Source organism: Cavia porcellus, unplaced genomic scaffold (assembly GCF_034190915.1).
Source record: "Cavia porcellus strain 051 isolate PalLab524CR breed Dunkin Hartley unplaced genomic scaffold, mCavPor4.1 scaffold_9, whole genome shotgun sequence".
In the NCBI taxonomy this organism is placed as follows: Eukaryota; Metazoa; Chordata; class Mammalia; order Rodentia; family Caviidae; genus Cavia; species Cavia porcellus.
The window spans coordinates 80020147-80034536 of NW_026947492.1; the positions used below are offsets into that span (position 1 = coordinate 80020147).

Here is a 14390-nt window from a genome sequence, read left to right on the forward strand (position 1 = left end):
CAGGCTAGCTTAATGTAAAGATTAAAGGCACAAACTGTGCCATGAAGGAAGAGGACAGTATGAATTTTTCACAATCAATCTAGAGTTGTGCAGGAATGTGAGCAGACATAGAGCAGACAGTGACGGCACACAGGCACACGCATGGATGTTTTATGACTGCACATGTGGACAGGTCGTCCTCTCTCCAGGAGTACCTGTCTCCCGCTGAAAATGTCCCTTTAACATTTTCCCTTTCCTTTGTTTCCTTTGAACACATTTACCTCCTTTTCAGAGAGTCGAGGAAACTTACTGCTTACCATTCCCTTTCTCCTCAGCAAGCCTGTGATGAATTCGGTAGTTACAGATTGACCTCTGGAAGCTGCTGGAAACAGGTCTGGTGCGGGAGATGTCCCTCTGCTTCCCAGAAGTCAGGAAGATAAATCCTTGCTCTTATAAGCAGAAAATGCATCCAAATCTATGGTGTGCTGAGATGCAGGATTTAACCATCATTTGACTTTCTGGATTTCTCTGGATTTCTCTGTCCACCTGCACACCCAGTGCTTGCATGGACAGAGAGAAGGGAGCTGTCCCCACTGCTTGCCTTGCTGCAAAAGGGTCAGGGATGGGGTTCTCATTTCCCATACTTTGGGACCCTTTTGCACCCTAGGGACTGAGGTCGTGCGGAGCTCAGCACTCCAGTGGGCAGGCTGAGGGGTGAGATGGGAAACAGAGGGCTCTGCAGAGAAGGAGGGCTGTAGGGGGGTCAGGCTCCTTCGGGTGAGGGTGAGAGGACAGGCAGAGCCAGGAGGGCACTGAGAAGGGGCCTGCAGGGCAAAGCTGTCAAGAACAAAGAGATGTGCAACACATGAGCGCGGAACCCAAGCCCTGCCGGGGACTCTGCCAGCTTAGTTTCCACAAATGAAAGTTTAAAGTTAAACTGACTCAGCTGTTTTCTGGAATACAAGGTTCCGTCATGTAAAACCTCACCTGCATGGTCATTTTCTTTAAAAAATTTGCTTCATTAGTAGATGTCCGCAGTTCACTTAGTTGCAGTATCTCTCTTGTGCTGTTTATCACCTATGAGCCTAAGGCGCCCCTGTCTGGGGCGAGATGAGTGCATGGCACAAAGGCTAAAGTGTGACCCACTCCACACTGACACCACAGACTGAAGGAGGCAGAGGACTCAGACAGATCTGCTACCAGCGGAAGCAGTATGCACACACGTGTGCACACACAGAGAGGTGACTCTATGCATACATTTACTGAAGTAGTTAGTCCTCATTTGTGAATGTGTGTGTGTGTGTGTGTGTGTGTGTGTGTGTGTGTGTGTGTGTGTGAAAGTCCTGGCTTCCATGGCGATACTGCTGGTATTAGTGGATGTTTCTTTTTATACACACAAAAAGAAGGTTATCATTTAAATGAATCATTACCATGATTTTAGTAGATTCCACATTGTACTATTAATCCTTGAATACTAAACACTGTATATTGGAGATTCTATGAATCTTTATTCTCTTTTCCGTTTTTCTGTGATGGAATGGTCTAATTTGGTTAGAATAAGTCTTTTCTGGAGCTATTAGAGTTCTAGTTTGTTTTAATGAATTCTTTAAGAATTCCTATAACAAGGCTATAGGAGGCAAGGTTTTAAGAATAGTTTCATTTGGTTTTCAATGCAAAGCAAGATGAAAAAATAAGCAAGCAATAAGTGGTTATTTTCACACTCATCAGAAGCAATGAATCTTGTAGTATCTGTGCATAGCAGCCCGGGAGTTCCCTGAGTTTGCGTCCTTGACTCTGCTGTGGGGGGACAGGGGAGGGGGTGTTGTCTCCAGTGGTGCCTTTTTCTGGAACTCTTCTGAATGTTGACATTGGAAGTGAGGCACAGATTCTGACATTTCACTAGACAAACCAGATCACAGAGAGGAAGAAGCATGAAATGCTGGATGCCGCTTATCTATTGTGCAATCAGCTGAGAATTCCGAAGGAAACAGCCGTGAGACAGATGGAAATGAAAGATAATTTTTCAATGTGAGTGGGAAAGAAACCAGCGAATGATGACATGGGATGATTGTCTTACCAAAGATGGTGAGGCCAACAATTCCAAATCTCTTTTTAAATGATCTATACATCATTGTCAAGAGGATCTTACTCAAAATTTTATGTCGTTGCAGGAATTAATTAGCAAATTTCAGCGTGATACGAGCATTCATTGGGACAGTCACCCGTGCTCTCCTGGGTTGGATCTCATAGTCTCATCTAGAAGAAGTGTGTAGATTGACCTCTGCCTGTTTATGTGCCCCATTAATGAAAGGACCCAGATATTTCAGGACTGTTACAGCTGTCTGAGTCCCCTGCTCATGCATTGCTCACAGTTCTGGGCAGGCATCTCCTTTCCCAAGGCTTCTGGAGCATGATTATAACATGTGTTCTCATTCTTTTCTAGAAATGCATTTGGAGTAACAGTTTGCATGTATTAGAGACCAGGTAGAAGCACTGTGCTAATTGGTTATTGTCATTATCTGATTTGATTATTCCACCAGCCAGAGACTTTCATACTTGTAACATATAGGAGAGGGAAATACAGCTTCTCTGATTTCTCTGAAATTACACAACTAACAGGCAGCAGTCCAAACTCTTACTGCTAGTGTGATTATAATCCAAACTAGGACCTCTCTATTACTGTCTATGCAGAACAGAAACGCAATTTGCATGGGGTTGCTGGACTAGCTAATAACCTTAATTCCTAGCTAGTAACGCTTATGCTCATGTGATTCAGTCAGGGATCAATTTTGATACATTGTCCAGAAAAATACAGAAATAAATGCTGTAGATTTTCAAATTTGCTTATAAAAAGCATCACATGAGAATAATAAAGTCAAGCTTTGCTGTAGTTTGTATATTCTAGTCATAAACTAGAGCAAGAATCTACTGGATAGAGTTTTCAGAGACTGTACTTAGCTTTTGAGAACTCAAAGGACAGACCAGAAAAAAAGCACAAGGTCATAAAACTTCCCCGAAACATGAGACTGTCAAAGTTGGCGGCAGACACCGGGTGTCAGCGGGTCCATGGTGGCCTAGAGTAGAGAGAAGGTCACAGAGGAGGTCAGCAGTGCAGGGCAGGTGTGAGGGTGCACTGGCCACTCCAGGCTCCGGGGATGCGAAGCACCCGCGCCCTGCAGTGCCAGGGGCGTGGCTGGGAATGGAGAGTCACCTTAGAGCTCAAGGGGGAAAGGCTCCACTTCCCAGAGATGAGGTACTAAGCAGCGACAACTCGGGATGCGCAGTGACCGGCAGAACAGTGCAGGCCCTCCCACGAAAAAGGCTGATTACATTTTATCAAGTGTCCGTGTGGAAACTGGACAGATGATCTCAGGCAGAGGTTCTGTGGGTGCCTTCCGCAGCTCCATGTTTGTCAGTGCTGGAAAGGACCACGGGGGCTCCTCTGCGAGCATCTCCCGTCTGCTTTCAGGCTTCTGACCCACTGGAGCCCGCCGAGCTCTGAAGCATCTTCTGCAGAATACAGCCAGGACAGAGGGAGTTCCACTCGGTCAGTTTACCATTCAAGAACAGGGAGTTTTCAGCCTGCTTCTGGAGTCAAACTAGAGGTAGCTGCTTTGCAGAATGACGAAAAGGATCAGAGCTGTGGACTAAGCTGAACTCACATCTCCCTCTCTGAATACCACAGAGGGATCCTGGTCCGTGATTTGTTCCCCCTGCAGAGTACTACTAAGGCATGAAGAAGGATGCATTTGAATCATTTAAAGGGAGATGATTGCACCTCAGAACCTAACACTAAGTGAAATGAATCAGAAGCAGAAAATTAACCATCACATGGCTTCTTTCATATGAGAAATGCAAAATACAAATAATTTTAAAGACCACAATGGAAGACAGATGTGGGAAGTGGGAGTTAGATTTTGTGGAGATGGGAAGTAGTTTGGAGGTGGGGGGAGATGGAAGGTAGAGAAAGGATCCAGAAGCAGTGTCCATGCACCAGTACCGCACAAGGGATGTCTTCATTACACAGCACAAGCATGTACATGATGCCTTGGCTCAGGAACCTAAGACATTCCATGATTCTGGGGAAGAGGCCAGGGTCCTGCTCACCACCCTAGACAGAATTTGCAAATGGAAGCAAAATTTTGCCAAATCCAACTGAATTGTTCAAGAACAGAAGTGTTCATGAACTGAGGCCATTGCTATGCTAATAAATTTTTTTCTGAGAAAGAAAAGTATTTTTTCCTGAAAACTTACAGCCTGTTTCTCAAGATGATGCAAGGATTCTGAGTGGAGGGGACCCTGGATTTTGTTTCCTTGTATTCCCAAATCACCGGCCTCTTGGCTGAAGTAAAATCAAAGAGGCCGTAAAAAGAAGGTATACACTTGAACATTCTCTGATGCCCAGAATTCTTATTCACTGATGGATGCAGGCATAATAGATCTCCTTGTTTGGGTTTTCCTTCAACACTCACAGGACTACTGTTTTGGGTATATCTATTCTTTATATTTTACACACATAAATACCCCTATAAAATTATATAATAGTTGAATATTTAAAGTTATAATGCAAACATTTTCCAATTTCAATAAAATTTTCTACCCGTTTTATAAATCCCTAAAACATTTCTGTATGGAGCATATATTGCAATTTATTTATTTAACGAATATTGTCAAACACTTACATTTCCCCCATTTTCTCTATTAAGTGCAACATAGCAATACCATTCTTTGTTCCATCCTGTAGGTCCATGTACTTGATTTTATCTGGGACAAATATTTTCCAAATACAATTTCTAAATTTATTACTGAGCATAATGGGAAAGTCATTTGAGGCATATCAAATTTTAGCAAAAAATAATTATTCATGATTTGTTCTGCCTTCACTCAGAAGTACTCATGTACTTTTAGGGAGGAATAGTTTAAATACTTCCCAGTAAATAGCTGTACCCTTCTATCTTATCTCGCTCTAAATATCACATTGCAATAAAACTGAGATTGATCAACTATAAAGCTGAATTGTTTTCCTTCTAAAAAGAAACACTTGCAAATTTTACTACAGTACATTTTCTGTGATTGTATAAATTACTATTAGCATACTTCATTCCATCCTCTAGGTCAGAACACACGCCCTGCCTTTTTGCTTCCCCGAAAGAGCTTTATAAATAATTTGTGGATGCATTTCTTCACACACTAAGAATGTTATCATAAATTTGTTGATGTAAGCCTTGATTTAAACAACATAATGCATGAACCAATAAACTGATGACTATTCCAAGAAAAAATAAAATGTAATATTTCATAAAAGAGTAAAAATCATCCACCTGGCATCAGAAGGAAAATATATCAGCAGGTAATACGTGTGTGGGACCACCTTTATCCCAGTATCTACAACTTTATACGGCTTCACGAACTCGTTTCAGGCAACGTGCAGTGGTATAACGGCTGTCTACCAATACTCCAATTAGCACTCTTCATACGTTAGCAGAAGGAAAACTTTTAATTCATCACTTTGGATATAAAATATGCACTCAATTCCTAGTAGAATATTTTCTAAAGGCTTTTAATGGAAAGTTGATAGCTGGCAGATATTTCACTTTACCATATCACATTAGCATTTTTATTTTACCAGAGTACACCAAATATGCATTTTATATGAACTTAGATTACTTTTCTTAAGAGAACATGAGTGGGAGGATTCTAGGCAAAGCCATTAAGGGACCCGAGCTAGGTTTTAAAATAGCTTGGAGGAAGTGAAGGTTTTATCCATCAGTCTGTCTTCGTAAAATCATATTAGCAACAAATAATGTAGTTTCTTCTGTCCACAGAGATACCTGCTGGAGCCTCGTTGGGGAAGATAAGTACAAGCTCTCCTGTAGACTGTTGGAATTTATTCTTTGTTTGATGTAATCACAATGAAAGCCAAACATAATCCCTGATAACTAAGACTTTTGAATTCAATATTAAATGCAGAAAATAAAAAGCTGATATAGATACCACAGAAGTGAATACACAGGACATACAATAAGAGAGAGCCAAATATTGTATAGAAAGTACAAGAAGGGGGGCCCATTGGGAGAGCTGGATTCTGAATCCTCCCAAAGGTAATATGCAGAGAAAATACAGAAGTGGAATACTTCATCATACTCTAAACGGATACACAGCCAGTATACAAAACCTGTGATAAAAGCTCAATAGTTTCATGAAGCTTATGATGGTCAGATATTATGTGGAGAAACGAATGTCATAACCTAGATATTATTGGGGGCCCTTCCTGATTAATTTGTCATTAACCCTTTACCAAAGCACCGGTTTTCAAATTTCCATGCATAGGATCTTAATATGAGAAATTTCTAAACTCTGGATTCCTGGATTACACATACAGAATCCCTATGTGAGGGTTCTGAAATGGGACTCCAGAATCCCTGTGACCCTAATGCAAGTGCTTCATGCTAGCTTGGAGAGAATTAAACACCAAATCAATACAAATAGTTGGTAACCATGGCATTGTAATTATCATTGGCCAGATGGCAATTTTTAGCATTTCATGAAGTTGGGACGCTAATGTCTTTAACCTAGACAAAAATATTTTGCATCATGGCTCATATTTCAGTCTTTGGTCAGACATGCTCTTTATCTTGCTTGGGGGAGGAAGGTATTGACTTGGGATTCTTCAAGATACATATTTCCTGTGTATCTCTTCATATGAATGACACCTTGGGTGCAAAAATTGTGTAATTTAGGGCTGGCACTTGAAGCTTAACGAGTTTGTAGGACTCTTCAAACCTGGGAGTATGACAGGATTTCTGGGTCTTTAGTGTGAGAAAGGAGCAGAATCCTAGGATACCTAGTTGGTGTGGGAGAATTGAAGAACAGCTGTTGGTATTAGGGCAGAAGAGTAGTTCTCAGAACTCATATGATTTATTTCCTAAGACAGATAATTAATTAATGTTTGCAGAGGTCATCTCATGAAATCCCAAAGCACTTAAGGCAGTGGTTGCATTAGTGGTATATAAATCTATGTTAAATGTGATAGAAAATTATAAACAAATTATCTCCAGATCTCAACGCATTAACGAGAAAGTTAGATGAGGTTAGAATATCAAATATTTGATATGCAAACACAAATATTACCATAGATATCATTGTTCTTACTTGCTCCATTGCTGTGTTGTAGCCTGCATGTTCCAAAAAGGCAGATCCAGATGGAAGGAAAATGTCTGGACCTAAGTTCCTGGCCTTCTACTTACCAAACATGTCCTTTGCATTCCAAGGTGAACACTTTCCTCATTTGTAAAATTGGCTTAATACACTAATTTGATCTACATAGCAGTGGCAAGAACCAAGTGTAAAAAACCTGAGTACATTATGAAATCTTTGCAAATGTTATTATTTGTATATTAGGAATATGATTTCATTTATTTATATATGTTTTTAACCTTAATTTAGCTCAATATTACAGATTGGAAATGCTCTAAATCTAACTGTTCTTTAAAGCTTTCCTATACTTGAAAGTGGCTTTCAAGCATTTTAATCTTCAAGTACAATCAATGTGGAAAGGAAAGCAGAAGGAAAATCAGACTCCCAGACTGCTTCATCTAAATTGCCTAATTTATTTCTTCAAAAACAAAGAGCTTCTGGGATCTGTTAATTCTGTAAAATTCTAGATTAATGAAAGCAACAGACTTATAAAGTTGAATAACATGCATTTTAAATATGAAAATATAGAAAGAGATTATGATATACATTATTTTCAAAGGATTTTAAAGAATTTTTTTAAACAATGCTATCAATAGCATGACAGAATGAATCACCTGCTGGATGAAATGTTACTTCATCATCTTGGAAGATATGTGACTAAAAGTGAGATGCTCCTACTTAAAAAAAAATCAATGAAGATTAAGTGGTTTTCAATCTTTTGGAATTAGCATTGTTTTCTTACTTATATTCTGGCCAATCTATGTGATTATTTATGGAAGTGATATCCACTGTGCCTAATATGTACCTCCTTAGTATAAATTGATGATCATGGTCATCATCTTGTCTTCATATAATTGGGCCAATTTTGGCTATTTGTATTTTTTAAAATAAAGTATTTTCCTGGTGATTATTTACTAATTGTACTTATTAGGCAGCATTATAAAGAAATGTGGTGTCTGTAACATGAAACCAAAGCTTCATCTGGGGGTGAGGATAACAATAATAAAATATAAACTGGATATGTACAGTTCCCTGAGGATCTGGAGGGCTGATATAAATACCAAGTACCTGAATACAGATGTAAACACCAAACAATAAACCCGTCTGGCTGAGGATTGGACATCAGTAAAGGTAGGCATGGAAGATAGGTGGAGAGGCTACCTCTTCAATTTTCATGGCATCTGCTTCAGATAAGACCAATCCTATCTTCTTTCTGCTATTTTATAGTGATCATAGCATGAACAAATGATCGATTTCCTGATTTATATTCCTCTAAACTTCAATGATAACCAGTCATCAGAAAATGACATGAATTAAAGACATAGTTTCAGTGTCATAATGTTCATAAATAAGTGCTTACTAGATTATTATAAGACATTTAAGACACATAGCTTTTCAAATGGCTAGGGATAATGGCAGGTACCCTTTGCATTTATTTATTTACACACAACTTGTTTCTCCATTCTTCATGTTGGACATAGGAAACTGACTTTTATACCTTTGTGAAACACATAGAACTTAGCACACAAGAAAGTGGCTCGTTGTTTGACCACAAATCACTTCATATCCGTGTCCAACCACATGAATGGTATCACATGTAGGAGAATTAAACTCTAAACTGGGTTTTCTGGGTTTGCAAAGATATTCTATCACTTATTATCTGTGTGGCCCAGGAAAATGTTATCTAGTGTGCTTCTATATTAATATGAGAGTAAAATTGTGATATTACTATATGGTTTACAAGCAATATCTGATCTGTTCTTCTCATTAATAGCAGAAGGCTGAATACGGTCATCATGGTGCCTGCTAGAGTGTACTGCTCATAGCCATCAACCTCACTGTCCTGCGTTTCAGAATCCTGAGGTGACATTTATATTATCATTTCTTATAACTCATTAAATCCACTTTGGAGTACAAAAACATTTTTCCCTATGGGACCATTTTTAAACAACTTCCAAATATTGTGCATTTAGATTAGAAAAACCAGTTAAATCTCAACTTTTCCCCATGACCTGATGCACACACACACACATACACTCTCTCTCTCTCTCTCTCTCTCTCTCTCTCTCTCTCACACACACACACACACACACACTATGTGAGAGTGTTCCCATCACTTTACTTCACTGGGCATTGGGCTCTCATGGGACAAAAGAGAGCAATCTCATAGGCATTGTGGGGGAAGTATTTGCTTTGTGCACACGAGTTATCTGTACGATTAAAGCTGTAAATACCACTTTGCTAGCAGTAAATCATATCATCTTAGACACGCCTCCTCAACTTTCTGAGCACTGCCATTTGGCTGTTAAGCTTTCTTCATAGTGCCAGGGCTATGTGCACAGGCACCATACAGTCTGCCACGCCCTTGAGATCCAAAGGTCAGACTCCTCCTAGTTCCCATCATAATCTTAGCTCCATCTGTATACAGACAGCCCAGCTACTAACTTCCTGTCCTATAGATTTAGTAAATTTATTTGGAATGATTGCCTACACCCAGAGTCTGATGGGAACAGCACAAACGTTTCCAGCATACATGGTTTATGCTGATGTGTTTAATGCTTCTCAAAAGTTCCAAATGAAGGGGGATTTTCACGTGGGTTCTATCCAGAACAAAGGCATCATAAGGTACCAAACTGGATTTTAATTGCCACCTACTTCCTGACCAAATACATGTAAACCTTTTAAAATAAGTATTCTTTATCATAGAAAAACTGGTAAAAATACAGCATGATGGGCTACTTGGTCATTTAATCATTTCTACTAAGAATTGTGAATAAGCTATGAAACTTGGGAAATAACACACTTAAAACTGCCTGATAGGGAAGGGGTCATGCGGTTATAAAAATTGTATTATATTAAGTAAAACTTTTGTGGGTATTTCAAAACATGAAAAATTCTACAAGAGAAGTATTCATTGGTATTTTAGGAGACAGGATCAGAGATCTGTGAAATATACATAACCAAATGTAGAGGGGCATGATTATTGAAAATTATCTTGAAAAAGTACAGGAAGAAGGCTGGGAATGGTGGTGCATTCCTATAATCCCAGCACTTGGGAGGCTGAGGCAGGAGGATCGCCATGATTTCAAGGCCAGCCTATACTACATAGCAAGATCCTGTCTCAAAAAAGAAAGAAAGACAAAGGAGTGATTAGAGCATATAATTTGTTCATATAGAATATGTATAGGCCCAATATGATAGTTATAAGTATGATTCTTATTTATTTCACTAATGAGGATAGTTTCAAGTTGCCTCCATTAGTCTATCCTTTTTATAGCTGAGTAATATTCCATTGTATAAAAATACCACGACTTTTTCATCCACTCTGCGGTTGATGGGCATCTTGGTATGTATTATTTCTACCATTTTTCTGTTTTTTTCTTTAAATAAAATTAAAACAAAAGAATATGTATAGGCCACATGATACTAAGAAAGCTTTGCAAAAATGAGCTTATATCACTTAACTTACTGCACAGATCAGAAAGAATAACGGGAATCATGAACACGGGTGAGAATGCATCAGATAATGCTGGAAGTTGTTAAGGAAAACTTGGAGAAAGTGAAATTAGTTAGGTGAACCTACTGGATCTGCATTGGGGAAAATAAAGAGCATCTTTAGTTCCACAGGCAGGCTGTTCTGAGTTGAGATGCATATGCTTAACTTTGTTTTTAAGACTCTATTTATTGTTAGGTACCACATTCGAAATGGAAGTGATCAGGTGGGCAGGGGCAGAGAAGTAAACATCAATCTATTGTGCGTACAGTAATCATACGTGCTCTGGCAGTCAGTACTATGGAACACGCAAGATAACTTGAAGGGTCACAGATGGAAACACGAGATACAGATGAGAGGTGTATGTTAAATACACCTCTTTGGCAGAGATGTGTTAAATCTGAGGCACTGGCAGGACAGCGGAGCGGAAGTCGCTTCCAAATAGCAAGCCGTGTGCAGCTCTGGGGAATAGATCCGACCCATGATATGGAGGTGGAGCTAACTGCACTAAGACAGCAATAGAATCTAAGGGAACGGCAGCGCCTATTCTGACAGAGACGGCCAGAAAACAAACAAAACTACAGCAAACACAAATACTCAAACTGTGGCTTAACTGTGAAGTGCTTTGTTTATAATTCCCCACTTCCTGCCAAGTTCTGTGTTATAAAATTATTTGCATTTCTAAAGAATAGATTTTCCCAATTTTGGGAAAGTATAGGTTCAACACTCAGGAAGAGCCTCAAGTTAAGATAAAATATAACAACATAGAGATCCCTTTTCTTAGAACAGACAGAAAGTTCACAAAAGTATATTTCAATTCCAGATTAAAGAGCAACCTCTCTGTAAAACAACACATACAATAAAAGAACATCTATGAACACAGATCTCAAATTGTTTCGGTTGACATAACATTCTTCTGAAATAACCTGCAGTGAGGAAGTGAGATGAAATTCTTAGGAGAATCCTCCAGCTGGGAGAGTTGGAGGCTTTGCTTAATTTTGACATTTGTGCAATGTACTATCTCCCTTTATGAGGAAAGTAAGTGAACCAGAATGACCTTTACTTTATAATATTTAAGATACGACCAATTCATTATGCAAAAGCATTCTATGAAACAATTAATTCATGAACATCTCAGAGTTATTTCTGATAAACCACACTCAGCATTGCGTTGATGAGTATGAGGTAGTGTTATTGTATCACTGGTCCGTTGAGATTTCACGAGAAGAATGAACACAGGGTCAGAGTAAGTAATTTTTATGTGTATTAAAAAATCTTCAACACTGCATTCTTCAATACTGAACCAACACTGTGAGCTCATACAGAATTAAATCATATCATAAAGTATCATAACCCAAAGTGACATTCTCTTGTTCTTAATAAGAATGCAAGATGTTCTTTTTTTTTTTTTTCAAAATCTATTTATACAGTTTGAAAACAAATGGATAAGATTGACCTCACCCATGCCACAACAACCAGCTAGCTGGCACAACCTTTTTTTCACACATCTGACATTAAAGCAGTGTAGGTATAGCTTAATATTATGTTCAAACAGGTCAAGCTGCAGGTTAGCTTACCAGTGGGGATGGAAACAGAAGTCTGAAGGTCCACTTGACACGAAGCACTGGAGAGGTCGGTCAAACAGGTGAGGGTCACATCAGAGCTGGAAGGCCCCTCATGCACGAAGCCTTCAGAAGAGAGAGTATCCAGTTCCAGCTTTACAACAGACATTGCAAAACTTTCAAGCAGCTATGTCAAGAAAAGTTCAGGCTACTGAAATTGCCAAACATCCCAAGGAAGGACAACAAGTTACTTCATTATAATCAAGAGAAACTCCGGGCTTTTCCACGCTTGTCTTCAACTAGGAAATCCAAAGGAAATAAGATCCGAAATTTACTGTATCGATGCTCTCCTTAGGCGAGCAACTGTAAGGCTGGGGGTAGAGCTGTCTTTCTGGAGGACAGCTCTTGCCTGCAAAGGATAGCAGCACTTATCCCAGCTCCGAGAAGCTGCCTTGAAACCCAAGTGAGTTAAGTGCAGACGTAGGTCAGGCTGCAAAGGGAGCTTTTAGGAAGTAGGTCTCTGAGCTCGCGTGCACATTTTGTATACAAGAAATCAGCAGTGTGGGGCAAATGTCTGCCTGTCTGCCGGGAATGCCTCTGCTCCCCTGGGCAGCCCATCCGAGGAGCAGTGATTTGGGAGGACGTTAACCCTAGATGATATTTCCTGGCTCAGGCAAGTGAGCCTTTATAAGCCTGCTGCTTTTGGGAAGATGACTGTGGCTGTGAAGATTAAATGTAGTTTGGGCTTTGTTTTTGTTTTGGTTACTGATGGAGAAATAAAATGTCCAGTTAGAAAAATGCAAAAGATTAGACTCCACAGTAAGAGCAGATGATCAATAGCAAATTACAACACCAAACAGCAAGTTGGGTTTATCCCTTTCAAAAATTCAGTCTAAGACCTTACCTTTGTTGCTTTTGTCTCTTAGTTTATGAATCAACTAATGAGCTAAAAAATGCCAATCAATGGCTTGGCAAGTAGTGATTTAGCAAAGGCTGCCCTCAAATTTACAAAGTTAAACTAGCTGAGATTCAAATGAGCTCTTTGTGGTCTGTTTGAATCCATGCTTTGTTCATGATTGTATTTTTTCATGGAAGTGAGTATTCATTGACTGCACTGGATATTACATGGGTATTGAAATATCTAGGTGGGATTGGGGAAAGACTGTGGGCTGTTTTTCTTCCCAGTGAGCAAGGAGGTAGGGCCTCACTGAGAATTTTATTATGACCAAAATATGAGATATGGCAGTAGATAGAAGAATGATGATTTTACTATATTTTTATAAACTATTATCAGCACTAATTGAGAAATTAATTTATATATTATATGAAGTTTGTAAATAAGTTGCTGTTATAAAAATTATTCTGAACAAAAATTACACCTTACTTATAACTATTTTACTTGAAGAAGTAAGTTGACCTCTGTTCCACAAGGCTTTAACCCTCTTGCTCAAGCAGAAGAATGATTGTCATTCCAAAAACATGAAGAATAAACAAAACATTCTGTGTAGGAGTCACCACCATTGGTTTGAGGTAAACATAAAAAAAAAAAAAAAGTCTTTGACTAAATCAGGCTGATGTGGCCAGGTTTCACTGGTAACTGTGAGGTTTGTAACTGGTTGCTTTGATAAGAAATTGAAATCAGAGTCGACTTTAGAAGGATAAGTAAACCTGAGAAAAGATAGTAGATTGGAATAAACAAATATTGGCAGATGAGCAAATATTTAAGAAGTACAAGCACAGCTTCGAGACCTTGAGTGGGATCTAAAATCGTGAAAGACCGGCTGCTTTTCAAAGGAGGCACTTGCTCTGCGACCTGGCGAGGGCGGCACCCAGGAGGGGAAACCTAAATGACTTGGCTGTGTCTTTCGGAGGGGTTAGACGGCAGAGGTGTGGAGCTCCCTGTGCTCCTGCACAGGTGTTCAGACTCCTGAAGTGACCAGCACGAAATTTTATTTCCTGGAGTTGCTGGGAAGAACTACTTTTCTTAATTTTTGAAATAATTTAAAAGCCATTGTCATTTCCTTCTTTCATGTTTGATAGAAAGAACTCGGGAAAAAAACATTTAGGTATGGAGATTGTCTTAATTTGAAAAGTCTTACTAATTTGTTTATTTTAATACTTGAAGAGCTGTTCAGTGTATCTGCTCCTCTTGATATTTT

General features: G+C 39.2%; 1 protein-coding gene across 1 annotated transcript in view; it reads right to left on the bottom strand.

Annotated features, from left to right (window-relative positions):
• Positions 1-12396, bottom strand: part of Ano3 (anoctamin 3) — a 352737-nt gene extending 340341 nt beyond the window's left edge. Inside the window, exon 1 of the mRNA XM_013147269.3 lies at positions 12247-12396. The gene's annotated coding sequence lies outside the window, so the exon portion shown is untranslated. The remainder of the gene's footprint in view (positions 1-12246) is intronic.
• Positions 12397-14390: the final 1994 nt, after the last annotated feature.